Genomic DNA, 16,737 nt, shown 5'->3' with positions numbered 1-16,737 from the left:
AAGCAAACAGAGCTTAATCATTGGGAGGGGAAGGTCTGGGGGCAGGTCTGGAAAAAACATCTTCTAGAAACATATGAATGAGCAGTTACTTCAGATAGAAAAACAAGCCCATCACCACCCAAGTTTCCTAAAGTCTCTGCAGGTCCTGAAAGCAAACCCAGGACTTGGTTCTGCAGTGCATATCTGACAATAGACAGTCCTGTCTGTTGGTGAAGCAGTATATTTAAAAAAAATAATGCAGAGATTGGTATTCCTTCAAAAATATTCATATAAATGCACTGATGCTGCTTGTAGTCTGTGTGTTTTGTATTTAATGAATTAGAGCTGGGGGGAAATGGTTCTTCTCTCTTTCTGTGGGCCAAAGCCAAGAAGTGGACTCTCTTGAGAGAAGGATGAAAAGCCCAGAGATGCTCTGGCAAGCTGGTTGCTTGTTGTCTAGCACTTCAGATCAGCAGGCTGTGGTGTGGAAGGAGGGCAGATATCAAAACCTTGTAGGGAAATCGTGCTGTTGGGAGTGTGGGGTAGCAGGAGACAACCTTGGAGATAAGCCAAGGATCAGAGTGTTAGAGTGGGCTTGGAGGCACTCAGCCCAGCACACAAACCCTGGATTTCCTACAGCCAGGCATGGATTTTCTGTGCTGCTGCTCTGTGGGACAGCAGAGGTCTGGCTGAATGTGGGGGCTCTCCTGGCTGGAAGATGCTTGCACAGCAAGGCCAGGGGCTGCAGAGTCTCCTGGCTTAGATGGGGCAGGAAAAGTGAGGAGGAGGAGATGGCCTAAGCCCCCAGGACTTAAAGGGTCTGACAGGTCCCATGTCTGCTGCACATCTCCTCTGGGTACAAACCAGCAGATTAGCCTATGACCTGACCTGTTTCAGAAATGCCTTCACCTTTTTCTAGGTTAAAGGCTGGAAGATTTGCAACACAAAAAAGGAGCTTGTGCCCTTTATTCATTATGTCACTTCCAGTGTTAGCTAAATAAAGAAAATCCTTGCTCCACTTGAATTTAAAATGACACCAAGTCATGATTCAAACTTGCAGTGACATTTATCCAGTTAGCTGGTGTTTGCTATAGGTTGAAGGGACACATAAATACAGTTGTCTTCATATCTCATGCACATTTCTCAGTGTTCCTTGTCAGTTATTAAGTGCATTAATTCTTCTGATGCTAATTTCTGTGCAGTACTGATGAAAAATGTGTTTTTCCCAGGGAGTTGCACTTGGCAAATATCTTGATAGCAATATATTAACATAGGAGCTAAGTTTCTGTTGCCATGGTTTTCTTCTCCACTGATACTTGCAGTTACTCCATCTTCACTGTACCTTTACTCCAGCAAGGGTAGGGAAGCAAAGCCACATCCCAGGTCACCTGGGTGCCCCAAATCCTCTCCTCTCCTGGCTCTCTCAGGTGGTTTGCCCTGACAGAGCCCTTGCTCTCTGGGGGTTCTGTACAAGTCTCACCTCACTCCCAGACCTGGCAGGGCTCCAGGCTCCTGAGCAGCCAGAAGAACACCAGGGATGATGCTGAGGAGTGTTCAGGCACTGGAGTGCTCCCCTGCACCCCTCCCCTGCCTCTCCCTGCTCTCACCCCACTGCAAGGCAAACTTTGCCAGCACCACTTCCCTCCTCTTCACTGGGTGATGAGGCTAAAAGCGAAGTGGTTGAACTCAAGCGTCAAGGGGCTGGGTTCAGTGCTTGGTGCCCTTACATTATTTAAGCTTCCTGAGGCTTCCCAGAGGCTTTTGAGGGGATGCAGATAAAATTCAGTGGATCACCTGAGCTGTGCCCTGCAGCAGAGGTTTAGCTAACAGGCCCATTCTGCACAAATACATTTATATTTCCCCAGGCTGGGATGACACAGGGTTGTAAACCAGTGCTGCTCTTCCCAAAAGAGTAAGGAGAAGCTGTGGAGATGGCAGTGGTCAGACTGTGTCCTCAGACTTTGTATGAAAGCCAAATATTGATTTGACAGGACCTTCTGCTGCACTTGCAGTGCTTCAGCTGTAGCATCATGCCAGTCCCACGTGCCCCAGGAGAGCTTTTTCCTGACTGGGAAGTGGTGGCTGAAGGAGATGCAAGTCCTCAGGACTGCTGCTGGGGTCTTCCATCAAGCACTGGTGCTGCTATTGATGGCATGGCTTTTGGGGTCTGCACTGTATTTCTCTCCTTGATAGACTGGAAATAGCTCTGTTCTCTACAGCTGGAAGCAATTTTTTTTTCCCTTAAAAGAAAGACTGCAAATAAATTAAGTATTCTCTTTCTTTCAAATTATGAGTATATCCTTGCTGCTGTCTGTATAGAATCATAGTTCTATTTTTCTTTCAGATTTGTCTCACTTTGTTGGCTTTATTAAGGAAGAGCTTTTAACTATTTTTGCTAATAATACTAAATCTAAACAAGACTTTCTAGCACCATTTTAGCCCATCTGACTATGGTTAAATATTTTTCTTTGAAATGTACAGATCTCTGTTTCTGAATCAAAGGAAATAAAATCCCTGCTTTGCCCTTATTCAGAGATAGGTCCTCTCTCTGGAACAAACAGAAATGATGGAGTGGCAGAATTTCTACTCTTAAGATACATCAATTTTACAAAATAAATTTGTATGCTTCCAGCAGAAATAAAACAGCTCTAAGAAACAAGGCAGAATACAAGTGCATCGTAAATTATTCTGGGTGGTATTTTTGGGTGACTGTGCTGGGCTCCTTGGCAGTTCCCAGGGTAGCTGGAGCACTGCCTGCGCCTCATCCTGCCACATTCCAGCGTGTGTGGGTGGGAAGATGTGCTGCAGAGGGTGCTTTGTCTGTGCTCATGAGATGTTCACATTTACAAAATTTGCTTTGTGTTTTTACAACTTCAGAATGAGGCAAAGAGCTCTTAGGAAAACCTGGAGTCTGAAACAAGTATTTGAGGTGCTGCTGCCTTTCCTCTCTCTGTGGGTCAAATCCCCTGGTGTTAAATTCCTCATTACTTCAGCATCCTTCCAGACTTGGGCATTTCATTTATTGCTGTGTCTGAAGCAAGTGCTGGGCTGGGAGAGCAGAGATTGCTGCTCTTTGACAGCCTGGGCTGGTGCTGCTGCCACCTCCCACTCTGCTCAGAGAGGTTTGGGGCTGTGGCACCAAAAGCTCTTCCCTGAGGTGCTCCTGCTGTTGCTGGCTCAGTGCAGCCAGGCTTGCTCTGCCCCAGGGTCCCACTGAGTGAGGAGTTTGCAGATTAAGCCCTTAGAACTCCTGGCTGTGTATTCTCCCTCCATCATGACCCCCCCTGGAACACAGTGCCTGATACCACCACCAGGAGAGATCAAAGGAGCATAATCTGCATTAGCTGAAGCAAACAGAAGTCTTGCTCTAGCCAGTGCAAGAGCAGAAATACAAATCCTGGGTGCCAGGGTACAATTGCTGCCAGGTTGCTGATGGCAGCCTCCTCAGACCCCCATCAGGATTACAGCACTCAGCTGCTATGCAATTTATATTTATTAATACACACAGGGCTTGATTTAAGCACAGCAGCTCAGCAACAAAACTGCCTCTGATTTATGGTGCAGGCAAGAGGTGACAGTGAGATACAATCCCTGGCATGGGTGTGCAGCCTAAAGAGAAAGGAGAGGCAAGGGGAAATGATCTGCATGGCTGCAGGTAACTGGCAGTTAATTTATGATACCCAGATATTCCATTCTATAGAATATTTATTTAAAGCTTTGATCATAGGGATTTGATTATGATTTTTAAAAAATATTGGCTAATAGCACAAAGTAATTTCCTTTCCTTTGTATCCATTTGTCCGTGTAAAAGTTAAAAAAAAAAATCATTCCAGCTCTTTAATCAATGGCACATCTATGCTTCATACAATATTGGATGTTTCTATTTTTTCCCAGTGAGGTTTTTTTTTTTAATTTTAATATCACCTGATCTTTGTGCAGTTAATTCCCTTGTCATCAAGCCGTGTAAGTACTGACCTCAGAATCTCAGAATAGCCTTTCCAAAAAAATAAAAACCACAGTAATTTGCATCACTGTTGCTGAGGGCTCTGCATATTTCCATTATAAAGTCCCAGTTTCAGCAGGCTGGACAATACAGATTGGTGTGGCTGTTTTCAGCTTTCAGGAGGAAATTTATTCTTAGAAATTGGGTCAAAGAATTTGGTTTGGCAGGGCCGACTGAGAGTGGCTCCAGCTGAAAATAGAAAATTTGCAGAGCAGCTCATTAATTTAAGCAATTAGGTTAAAACTTTCTTTATTTTAAAAGTGAGAATAAACTTTCAGCAGCCAAGTTACCTAAAGTTGGACTGAGATATACAGCTGGAATAAACAAATGGGAGGTGTGCAGAAGACAAAACCCAGCAAAATGATGAGGGTTTTTTTATTATTCTTTTCCTATCTTGCTTCCTTAATATTTCATAGTGTCAGTAAAGTTAGGTCTTTCTCAATATTGTATGTCCTTCATGTTGTTGGCTTTGACATTGAAGAAAGGGAGTTATAAATGACACACCTGGCTGCTGGAGATGGGTTCTGAGCCCCCATGGACACAGACCTTCTCGAGAGCTGGTGGAAGATCAAGGTCTGAAAACACTCACATTGAAATCCTGTTTATCTCTGTTTCCTTCTCATCTCAGTCACAGAGATTTCCTGTGGGAGATTTTCCTGCAGGAAATGTGGAAGTGATGTGGCAGTGCCAGGCTGGCTTGTTTCCCCCACCACGACAAGAGCAGTTCCATCACAGGCTCCTTGTCCTCCTTGTTCCCCTGTGTGCCTTCCCCATCCCCTCTTCGTTGTGTCAGAGGCTCTTCAGGATCTTGGATCCACTTGGCTGAGAGCCATTCCTCTGAGACGGTCAAGTACACACCATTCCTTCGAGAAAGCTTGTCAATTAACTTTCCCTTTCAAGGGCTAATGACTCTAAATAGCACCTTGAGCTGATCGCTGCCGTGCTGGGGAAGGAGGGGACCCTGCAGCCAGCACAGCTCCAAATCTGGAAAGGTACCTGCTAAGAAGATTAAGTCTGCAATGCTGAGCATTAAGGCCATCAATATTTATGCAGCAGGCAAAATTCATATCAGACCTGTCAGGCAGAATCTGTCACCGTGGTGTTTCTAAAAGGTTACCAGCCTCGAGATACCTGTTTCTCACTTATTAACAAGGTTGAAGATGAATTGTTTTGCAATTTGAGTCTTAGTCTGCTGGTAAACTGCAGGATTCATCATTGAATTAATGCTTTTCTTGGGTCCATCTGCAGGCACTCTTCCAGTGTACACAATGAATAGCGATCTGAAGGATCAAGAGGGTAAGCTGGAAATGTTTTCACTTCAGAGAAAATGTCTGATTTGTTCAAGTGCCCTTTATCAGAGTTCCCATACGAAAGGCAAACCCTCAGTGGGCAGTTCTGGCCTGCACAATGGGGTCTCTGTTCAGTGGCACCTGGCCTTGACAGCAGCTACTGTGGGCAGCCTGGAGAAGGGCACAGGTATCTGTCTAATACACTGAAAATCTTAATGGAGCATTCCTTCAACAATTATCAGCTGGCACATCTGCCCCCAGCATCTCCCTGCATGGGCTCTCTTCCCCCAGAACTGGGCTGAGGAGTGGAGCTGTTAGAGAGCTTTTAGAGAAAAAAGAAGCAGGAGAGGAGCCTCTGCTCTCATCAAGTAGAAAGGGGAAGATTCACAGCAAAAGGAGCAGCAGAGCACAGCAGGATCTGGTATGCAAAGGGTGCTAAACACAACTCCTCTTCTGACACATGGTGGTGTGACAGATACAAAACCAGGGAGGAGGTTATGAAAGTTTATATCCATGGTCTGGACAGTGTCCTTTTAATTCCTGCTACCCCTGACAGACACTTTCAGCTTGCTGCTCAGCATCCCAGTCCCTGCAGGGATATCTGTCCTTTTCCTTTCACTGGAAGACATGCAGACTAGGGAAGGGAAATTTGTCTGATGGGTAAATGATATGCTGAGAAAATCAGCATGTGAGAAAACTATCTAGGTGCTGTATTTTGGGGAGCAGAATCCCTCTGCCAGCTCATGCCCTCCCCACGCTGCTGCAGATCATTGCTGCAGTGTGCAGGCAGTGTGCTGCTGAGCAGGTGATGTGTGAGGGCTGCAGGCAGAGATGGTGCTGGACATTTTCTCTTTTCTTCCCTTCAGGCTGCAATTCTGTAGTTTTGACTTGTCTTCTGTTTGCAATAGAAGTTATTAACCAACTGTGTTACCAGAGCTTTACCTTATTAGTGTGGCACAAGAGTTTCCAGTCTCCTGACAATAATCTGCTGTAAAGGCAGAATCCCACTGAGGCACTGCTTGATAAACACCCTCAGGATGCTGAGAGTAATTGATATGAGCTGCAGCTGTGGCTAAGGAGGATCCCTGCAGAGGACTGGCAGGATTCTCTGCATCTCCTGCACAATTCTCTGCATCTCCTGCCCTGGAAAGACTGGTTTAGAAGCCACAGGTACAGGAGCTCCAAAGGTCCTGGGGCTGTTTTCTGCTCCAGAAGCTGGGTAAGGAAGGAGCAAGGGCCCAGTGGGCTCTCTGATATCCCAAAGCCATGTTTTCTCTGCCAGCTGTAGCTTGGAGGGGCATGGACTCGAGCTGTGGTGCAAACATCAGCCTTGCTCTTTCCTCAGTGTGAAATTTCTGTATGAGTGGAAAATGAAGAAAACATGGAAAAACCCAACGTGTTGTTATCACTTGATATATCACCTAGGTGCTGCCTCCCCTTTGTAATCCTTCTGCTTTGCTACATAAATTTTGCTCTGCTTTTTTCCCCCCTGCCTACAAAAAACCCCTGTAATTTCCTTCTCATGGGAAATTAGTTGTACAGTAAAAATATTTATTGAGACATGGACACCTTGATCCATTTCCTGTCTGAATAAATAGAGAGGTTGTTATTGATTTTGGTGGGTTTTTTGAAGATAGGCTCTAAGTTTTATCCATTTTTCAGCAGATGAATTCCCTGCTGATGCATGCTTTGTCCTGGTTAGTCCTCATCATGGTTTTTTATGACTTTTGGGAGGGAATAGAAACATAACAGAGAGTAAAAATGACCATTTTATAAGTTAGAATATGAAAATGTGGCTTGGAGATGGTGGCTAGCATTGCTTTATCCTGAGTACCTACAGGTATGATGGTTGAATTTGGTATTTTTCATCCGTGATGTAAAACCTGCCAACTCCATTAAAATCTGATTCAACATGACATTTGTGTCACATTTGATCTGCTTGCCTTGGTTAACATCATGTCAGCTGATGTGATGTAACCAGACACAGCCTAACAGCGAGTGATGGGCAAAGCAGGATTCTTCTTCTTCCTGTGCTTAGGACTAGTGTAAGATAACACAGAAGGCAAAATAATCCTTGACTTCATGAATGTGACATTTTCAGGGGGTGCCTACCATGGGCTTATACACTATGTGCCACCCCATAATGCTATTCATCTAAACAGGTAACTCACCTTCATCTTCAGAAGTGGTGATGAAGGACATGAAATCCCCTCATGGCATTCATGATTCCCTGTGATCAGGAGAATGCTGAAGCTGGTGTCTGGTGGTTTAGATCAATGAATCTGTATCAGAGGGCTTTTCCAGGCCAGCAAGGGCACAAAAGTTGGGACATGCAGAGGAGCCACATCCCAGGGCTGTGTCTGGGACACCCCAAGTGACAGAGCAGTGGCCAAAAGTGAAGGGAGATGGAGTCAGTATCCTGCTGGTGCTTTGATCCCAGCAAGTGTCCTGCATCCTGGGACTCCTCTGAGCACAGCTTAAAGTGGAGGTTCTGTGGTTAAGTTTGCCTGTGAGAATACCCTTTCCAGGTATTTAGGGGCACTGTCTGGCTGCTGAGAAGTGAGTGAGGGTGACCCTGTCAGGGAGGGTGCAGGGGCAGCTCCTGGGGCTAGAAATCTTCACTAGGCAAAACTCCAAAGGCATGCTGTGACCTGCTTAGATCCTTTTACAGATTTGACTCAAATGAGTCTACGTGCCATAACTCACCAGCACAGTATTTATTGTGTTTAAATTTTGTCACTGTGTGCTGCTTTTGGCTGGTGTAGAGTTAATTTTCTCCACATCAGCTGGTACAGAGCTGTGGTTTGGATTCGTGCTGGAAAGAGTGTTTATAATTCAGATTTTTGGTATTGCTGGGTGAAGTCAAGGCCTTTTCTGCTCCTCAGCCCACCCCAGCAGCCACAAGGAGCTGGGAGAGGACAGAGCTGACCCCAGGTGACCCGAGGGATCCTCAGACTACGTGGCATCATGTTCCTGGCATAAAGCTATGAAGGAAGAAGGAAGTGGGGATGTCCAGAGGGATGGTGTTTGCCTGCCCAAGTCACTGTTAATGTGCCAGAGCCCTGCTGTTCTGGGGATGGCTGCACACCCAGCAGCCTGCCCTGGGGAAAGATGAATTCCCTGGTTTCCTTTTGCTGCATGTAAAACTTTTGCTTTACCTATAAAATTGTCTGTATCTCGACCCACAATCCTTCTGAGTTTTACCCTTCCCATTCCAGTGAAGGCAGTGAGCCAGGGTTGCCCCATGACACACTGCCATAAAACAATCCATCAAATAACCTTGGTGTCCATCACACTACAAACTTCAGGCACAATAAACACCACGGGCAGTCAGGTATTCTTGAAAACTGAGCCAAGGCAGCATGAGCATTCTGAAACACCTACACTTCTATGGGACTGCTGCTCTTATAAGTGATGGGTTCAACCCAGCTGGCCACCACATTTTACCTCAAAGACTACATATTTTGTCAATACTCTGCTTTTTGCAAGATGAAATACTGCTGGAAGAAAGATCTCTAGGCACATTTAACACATACAATACCAAGTGATATATTTATGCTGTTCAATAAAAGAGCTAGAAAAGGTATTTGTCAGGGAAGCAGTGGGCAAGGTAATTTATATTCTGTATGAAATGCCACTTAGGAACACTTAAATAAAATCATCACAATACCTGTTTTTTTCTGCAGTAAGGTGGTCCTTGTAGTCATACAAACTGGCTTTCAGCCCAACACAGAGGCAAAAGGCTTAAGGCTGCCAATGGGAAAACAGGAATATTTTCACTGTTGGAGCATGGCAGGAGCCTGGCTGCTCTTCACCCTCCTCAGTCCTTGGTGGGGAAGCTGAGGCTGTGGCTGTTCTGGGTAACTCAGCCTGGTGACAGGCTAAACTCAGAGCTGACAGTGGCAGAGAATATGAGCATTAAAGGTCTCAGGAGATGCAGTATCCAAAGCTCAGCTGGGGCAGTGGCACATCTGCTGCCTTGCTCAGCACTGTTATGAATTGATGGCATCTAAGGGCATCCACAATGCTGGGGCCACAGCTCCTGGACAGTTTCATTTGCACATCTGCCCTTCCTTCATGAGTGACAGCAGCATCTTATTACACTAGAGGGTACTTGATAAAACCAGCCTTAGCAGTGGTTATGGGAAATAAAAATAAAATAATGAATAAAATAAAATAATGAATAAAATACAATACAATACAATACAATACAATACAATACAATACAATACAATACAATACAATAAAATAAAACAAAATAAAATAAAATAATCAGCTCTGCTGGGAATTTCATGCTCAGGTGAGGAAGGTGGGTGGGTCACACAGACACTCCACTCCTCCAAGACCATGCCAAGGTTAGAGCCACTCTGCCCAAGCACAGCTGGGCAGGGCCCTGCAGCAGCTGCTCTCTGCACAGGCACAGCTTAGCAAAGGTGGGGGAAACAGGGCTCAGCATGGGCTCACCCCACTCACCCAGGGCTCTGTAGGTCTTGGTCAGGATTGGAACTGAGATCTTCCCAAATCTGATCCTGTGAAGATCAGAGTGAGGAAAATTGTTTTCTTCTTTTTGCTCCGACTTGAGCTGCACACACATTTGCCAGCTCAAAGCCAGCTAGGATAAATGTACTTTATAAGTGGTGCTAGGCTGTTTAGGCTGGAGGCAGAGCAGACAAACATAAACACTTCCTATAGTCAGTACTATCTCAAAAATGCGACACCTTAAAGGTCCTTTTTATTTTGGCTAGCTGCTTTCCCAGTACAAGCCTATGATTAATTTCTGTGCACTGCTAATTATTTTTTTTCAATTTAAAAACTTACAGGAATTGTTGTGATAACATTTAAATGGCAAAAGGGGGCTGAACTGTCCCAGCATTCATCCACGAGTCACTGCTAAACCTGCTGACATTTCATGGGCTAGAACTCTTATTATCCATGCTGCTCAGCTGTTTCCAGCAAGATCACTTCTGTAACTTTTTCCTAGGGACATAATTTCTTCCCTGACACTATCTTGTGCTTCCTGTAGCTCCAGCAGCTCTGATGGGTAGATGCAATTTGGACACAGCAAAGGTTGTAGCACACTGGAAAGTGAATTGGCAAGTTCCAATTTCCCCTGGCTGCTTTGAGATGGCTGCTGAGCAGATTGTGCAGGGTACAACCAGGATGGTGTCTTGAAACTATAAATAGTGATCAGATGGGTATGTTCACTTATTAACAACGTTTTTCTACTTGCAGCAAAAAAAAATTCTTACAGAAGCAGCTTCCTGCTCTGTTTGACCATTTATAGGCTTGCATACTTCTCCCTTCATGTTTTCTCCTGGTGATATTTGTAGCTGCTAAAGCAGATGAAGCTACAAACCTGTCCCCTGCTTTGTCTGATAGCAGCGGCTGCTTCCTTCCTCTAGAGAACAGCACAAAGCACCTCACTGAGACACCATCACCCAGCAGGGTAAAACACCGAAGGGCACAAAAAGGCTTTGGAAACTCCCCCAAAGGAACAGGGGATCCACTTAGGGGTCCCTCACATTAACATTTGCTGTTCCTCTGTATTGCATCTCTAATATGTGAACATTTGGATGTGCTGGTTCTCCAGTTCCATGTGTTACATGCCCCAGGGAGAAGATCTAAACATCTGCAATGCCAAGAGAGGTTGCCACTCTGTGATGAAGCCCAAAATATTGTGCTAACCATGAAGGATAAATGATGGATAGCAGTTGGTCCTTCTGATCACTTTTGGGAATGATGCCTTTTTTGTGCTAAAAACTCTGCCAAAATGTTGCAAGAAAGAAAAATCTGCTTTGCAGTCATCCATTGTCTCAGCTCTAAAAGTGTTGGCACAGTAATTCACTCATTTCTGGTAATTTTGGTCTGCACTGGGACAACTACACACTGGACACTGCACCTACTGCAGGGAAGGGGACTGCAGCAAAAACCCTGCAGCAAAATATCTGTGAGGAGATTCCACTGCTGACCATAAGGATTTCTGGGCTCAGTGACCTGGGTATCCCAAACCTCTTCAATTTGAAGCTTGGATCCATCTGCTGAGCCATGAGATTAATCCAGAGGCTGAATCCTTGAATGCATTCCTGCTATAGATGGGGCTGGGGCCTCCCAGGACTCTGAACAATTTAAGCTCTTCTGATTTCACTTCAAATTCAATGATGGAATTTTATATGCAGTAAGGTATGGCTTTAATAGATGAGAACTGAATACTTAGAGGGAGTGAAAAAGAACAAGCATTTGGAAAAAGTGTTTAATAATATTTTAGTCAGAATTTGTTTTTAAAAAGGGCATATTTTACATAAAGTAAGCTGTGTTAAAACCCAGTATCCAGGACACTGTTTAAAGAAGAAAAGGTCAGGGTCTTTAACACTTCCAAAGCTGAAGCAGCAGTGAAATGAGTGAGCTCCCACTGTCCTGCAGTGACACTGTCACATCTGTGCTGCTCCCTGCATGTGTGTCACTGGAGGGAGTTTCACTGGGGGAGATGTTACCATCCAAGGGTGATACAGATATACAGATCACCTGCAGATGACACAGAGCCAGCGTCAGGCACAGCTATGGGGCTGTAGGTTCCAGTTACCTTCTCCCCAATAACTGGAATTCTATGGAAACCAGACTCAGATTTCAGACTCCTGAGTCTGTAAATCCTTCCATTGTCATTGTTTGTTTTAGATCAAAGACAAGTCTAAGAGTTCTGATAATGAAAGAGATGTATCTTTCTACCTACAAGTCCCTTGTGTTGTTTTGAAATCCCACTTGTGTGCTGCATGTTCCTCCAAAATGCTTTTACTCTCTTTGTTCATTGTAAACCTTTTGTAAAAGAATTCTCCATTATTTTCTTTTATGCTGAGTCTGGTGATATCAGCTATTTCCCTCTAAAGCCCTGCTTAGAAAACTGGGAATTTCTTTTCTCCTATGATTTTCTCCACTGTGCTTTTCATCTCATCGCTGAAATGGAAATATTTTACTAGTTAAATGGAGGAAAAAAGCAGTTAAGGCAGATGCTGTTTCATCATCTGCCTAACACAGACCTCCTCAGCATTCAGAGCAGCAGTTTACTGCAACAAATTAAGTGCACAAATTTTTCATGTGGAAGAAATGATTCCTGAATTCCCTGTGAAACCTCATTTCTTCAGTAGAAAGATGAGTTAATGAAGAAATTTACAATTTAGTGCCTGTTAGGGCTTATTCTGGCTCTCAGAAGCAGTTTTGTGTTTCCATTATTTTAAACTCCTTCAGCCATGACTTGGAAGCAGCAGCTGTGGTCATTCCTACAGATTTACTTTTCAGTTACCTACCTTTATTTGCTCAAGCCCTAAACTGACCACTGGGTCTTTAGCCACGTGTTTTTAGTGCTAGCCACAAGTACTGGGAAAAGGGAGAGGAAAACAGGCTGAGTAAAGCCAGCATTTCTTGGTCTGCCTGTCTGGGGGCTTGTCCCAGGTGTTTTGGTTCTGTCCCTCCCTGCTGTGCCAGTGCACCTCATTCCCAGAGTGAGGAATCCCCCTCTGTGTGCAGCCTGCTCCCAGCATGGCACCAGGTGAGAAATGCTGCTGGGTTTTTTCTGGGAGAAGGAGCTGGTGCCATTCCCCCACAGATGGGGATGTGTTTTTCCAGGGCTGTAATTCTTGCAGAAAATGCTGCCACAGAGCATGGTTCCTCCTGGAACATGGTTCCTCCATGGTTCCTCCTGGAAGGCAGTAAATACTTTCTTTGTGCTTTCAGAAATGGATGTACCTAGGGATTTTACTGAAAGGAAGAATATGGATGTCACAGGGGAAAAAAATTTGTTTCAGCCTAAAAATATAATTTCTGTTTTATTTTATTTTCTAGTTTAATGATTTGGAAGTTTTCTTTCTTGATATCTTCTTGATAACATTATCTGCTTCTGTCATGTCCTTCCTAACTGGGAAATAATTAGATAGCTAAACTGAATAGTTCAATAAAAATGCTTGACTCTAGTTTGATTTTCTGTGACACAAAACACTTGACAGGTCTGTCTCAGGCACCACTAGCATCAGTCATCTGTTACACATTTCAGCATTGCAGACAGATACCAGGGCTGGCCTTTCCCTTTCCCTTCTTTCCCTTTCCCTTCTTTCCCTTTCCCTTCTTTCCCTTTCCCTTCTTTCCCTTTCCCTTCTTTCCCTTTCCCTTTCCCTTTCCCTTTCCCTTTCCCTTTCCCTTTCCCTTTCCCTTTCCCTTTCCCTTTCCCTTTCCCTTTCCCTTTCCCTTTCCCTTTCCCTTTCCCTTGTGTTTTCATGGCTCAGGCAAAATGCTCCAGCTCAGGTGCAGATCTGGGAAGGAAAGAAGCTGCTCTTTGAAATGTAGACACAGCAGTTTTCCAAAGGCTAAAGAGAAATACCAAGTAAATTAGGAGTAGAAAACAGAAGCAGAAGAAAAATGTTAAAATACATTAAGCAAGAAATACCAAGCAGGGAAGTGCAGAGATCTCTGTGTGCAGGGCAAAGGTTGAATGCTCATTGAAACACAATTCAAGGAACTTCAGATTGAAGCCACTCTTTCAGCTTAAGAAGGAGGAACATTTGAGAATGTGCTTTCCAAAATATAAAGCAATGAATTCCACTTCTTGCAAATACTAAGTCTTTAAACTAAAGAGATAAATCTGAAAAGAGTTCAAGAAAACTTTAAGATATTTTATACATGCAGAACATGGCATTGTGAAATTAAGTGAATAGAGAAACACCATTCCTTTAAGGTATGAGACTCAGGGGAGGCACCTCTGTCTGCAGCCTGTGTTCCAGCAGGAAGGATAGCAGGTGCAATCTAAAATACCAAAAATAGAGTTTTTAAAGCAGCAGTAGTTAAGCACCCAAGGCCCCAGCTGTGCACTGGGATGTTCTCCTGCCATGCTGCATCCCTGCTTGCTACCTGCATCTGTGTAGCTGCAGGAAAGCCAGGAAGCCAAGACATTCATTTCCTGCTGTGGTTTTTTTACAGGAACCTTTCAGTTGTCAAATTAATATTTTTTAACCTAACCATTTATTTACAAACCTAATCTTGGGACCTGAATGAATCTGTTAGTGTTCTTCTTCAGCAGAAAGAACATTTAGACAATTAGCCCACTGCTGAGGGAAATGGAGGGATGCTTGTCATCAGCTCTAATGATGCTCCTGTATTAAGGATGCTTTAGAAATAAAAAATCAATGAGACAGTGGTTTGAAATGACCCAAGGACTTTCCAACCCAGTGATTTAATAACATGGTGAATAAAAAAATGAATCTTGGTAAATACTGGAACAGAATCTGCCCAAAGGAATTTTCTGATATTATTTTTATTTGCTTGTCATAATACATTTCAGCTCTATTTGCCCCTTTCTGTTCCATACACTATATCAAGGAAGAAAAAAAGGTTTTCTATTCAGTTTGAGTTCTTCATGAGCCTTTTTTGTCTCTGGATGACTAGAAAGACATTAAAATACAAATATGCAATTAACTGACAGAACAATTTAAGACAAGTTTTAAAGTGGTTCTTCTAGCTGTGATGTGTGCCTGGAGAAGCAAAAGGAAGAAAATCCCTTATTTTGAGACATGTTTTTTTGGGGGGTTTTTTGTTGTGGTTTTTTTTGTTTGTTTGTTTGTTTGTTCGCTTGCTTGGTTTTTGTTTCTTTTTCTCTGTGTTTTTTTTTTTATGGTTTTGTTTTGGGTTTGGTGTTTTTGTTTTGTTTTGTTTTGTTTGTATTTTTGGGCAGACTTGAACCTTTTTGATCTCTCTCTTTTGTAAAGCACCTCTTCGTCAGATTAAATATGAAGATCCCTATCAGAATGCACTTGGCTTTGTCAAGTCTGGCAGAGTCTTGTGTAGCCTGAAACATGGTAATGGCTGGCACTGAAATGAAAAGGTCTTGGATAATGAATAAAGAATATTTTAGCAGCATGACTCATAAGTAATACAAAGGCAGCTCTGGCAATGTCTGTTCTAATTACAGACTAGTTGCTCTGTTGTAACAATCATGGGTATTAAGTGTGTGGGATGCTGAAATGTGTGGGCATCCTGCTAAGCTTGATCTCAGTTCCTTGCAACTCAAATCCTGTCTGTCCCAGCTGGAAAGTAGGTGCCTAAAAATGTGTGTTATCTATTTTTTAATATTTTTTTTGTTGGGGCCCTCCGGGCCACAAACTTTCTGAGCTGTCAGAATCCCAGAGATGTGTGGCTCAGTGCAGCAGCCAGCTGTCCTGTTGAACCTGGTGCTCTGGGGCTGCTCCTCATCCCCCAGCACTGCCACAGTGCAGCATTTCCAGGGCATCCTGGTGGGATCAAAGAGCAGGAGCAGCAGCAATTCCAAGGTATGTCAGGTCTGTACAGCCTTGTTTTGCCTCCAGGATTTCAGGGAGTGGGCTGCTGTGCCTTTGAGCAGCAGAGATGGTGATAAATCTTGGATGGGAAACCTGGAGCTGCTTGAGGGGTATGTGTGGAATGGGACACTGCCTGTCTGAGGGATTGGCTCCCTGTTCTGGTTAGAGAGGCATGGGCTTAGGCAGTGGGATGTCAATGTGACTCAACCCTGCAATTTAATGGAGGCAGGTCCAGATGTAGAATTTGCTCCATTTCAACAGTTAATGAGTTGGAAAATTGTCCAAGCTCAATTTTCTGTTTCCTTCAAGGTTCTTGCTTCCCGAGTTTGGGTGATTATTTCCCTGGGCACCATTTGCCCTTGCCCACTGTTTGTCTTTCTGTTCTTCAGATTAAAGGACTTTTCTCCCCTTTCTGAATGGGGGGGGACCCTCTGCCTATTTCCCAGAAATTTTAGGGATGTTAAACATGGTGCATGACTGCACAGGAGAGTGCTCAAAAGCTCTGACTTCACAATACCATGGGATCCACTTACAGGTGAAGATTTCTGTATTTAGGTGGTGTGTAATAAGGAAGGCAGTCCCTGGGCTGGGAAACCTATGCACAGAAAATATATCCATGGGTGTTAACTCTCTGTGAATACCATCTGATGATGATGCTTTAAAAATACATCTGTGGGTATTAACTATCCACAGCTACCATCTGATGATGTTTTAAATATCAACTGAAGCATGCCAGCCAGCTGAAGGATCACAGACTGCAGCAGGGAAGGAGAATGAACAACATAAGTAAGATTTTGGTAAGGAGGAGTTGGTTTGGTTTTGGATTAATGCCCTCAGTAACAGAGAACTGAGAGAAGAGAGAAAATGCTTCTTGCACTGTGACCACCTTCTCTAATCACACTGATGTCTGTAATAAAAATAACATTTATCCTGCCCTTATTCCCCCTGGGATGCTCCCCTAAATTCCCTGCTTTGTTGTCACCACCCTGGTGCACAAGGACAGGGGTGTTTTCCCACACATCTGCTGTGATCCCTACCAGCAAATTGTGCATTTGCTTTGGAGCCAGCTCTCCCTGCTGTGTGGCACTGGGTGCCAGCCAGGGCAGAGCCTAGCTCAGTGCCCAGCTCTGGGGAGAGACCCCAAAAAGCT

Source organism: Passer domesticus, chromosome 7, assembly GCF_036417665.1.
Source record: "Passer domesticus isolate bPasDom1 chromosome 7, bPasDom1.hap1, whole genome shotgun sequence".
Taxonomy (NCBI): Eukaryota; Metazoa; Chordata; class Aves; order Passeriformes; family Passeridae; genus Passer; species Passer domesticus.
The sequence above is the reverse complement of the archived record's forward strand: the minus strand, read 5'-3'. Positions refer to the sequence as shown.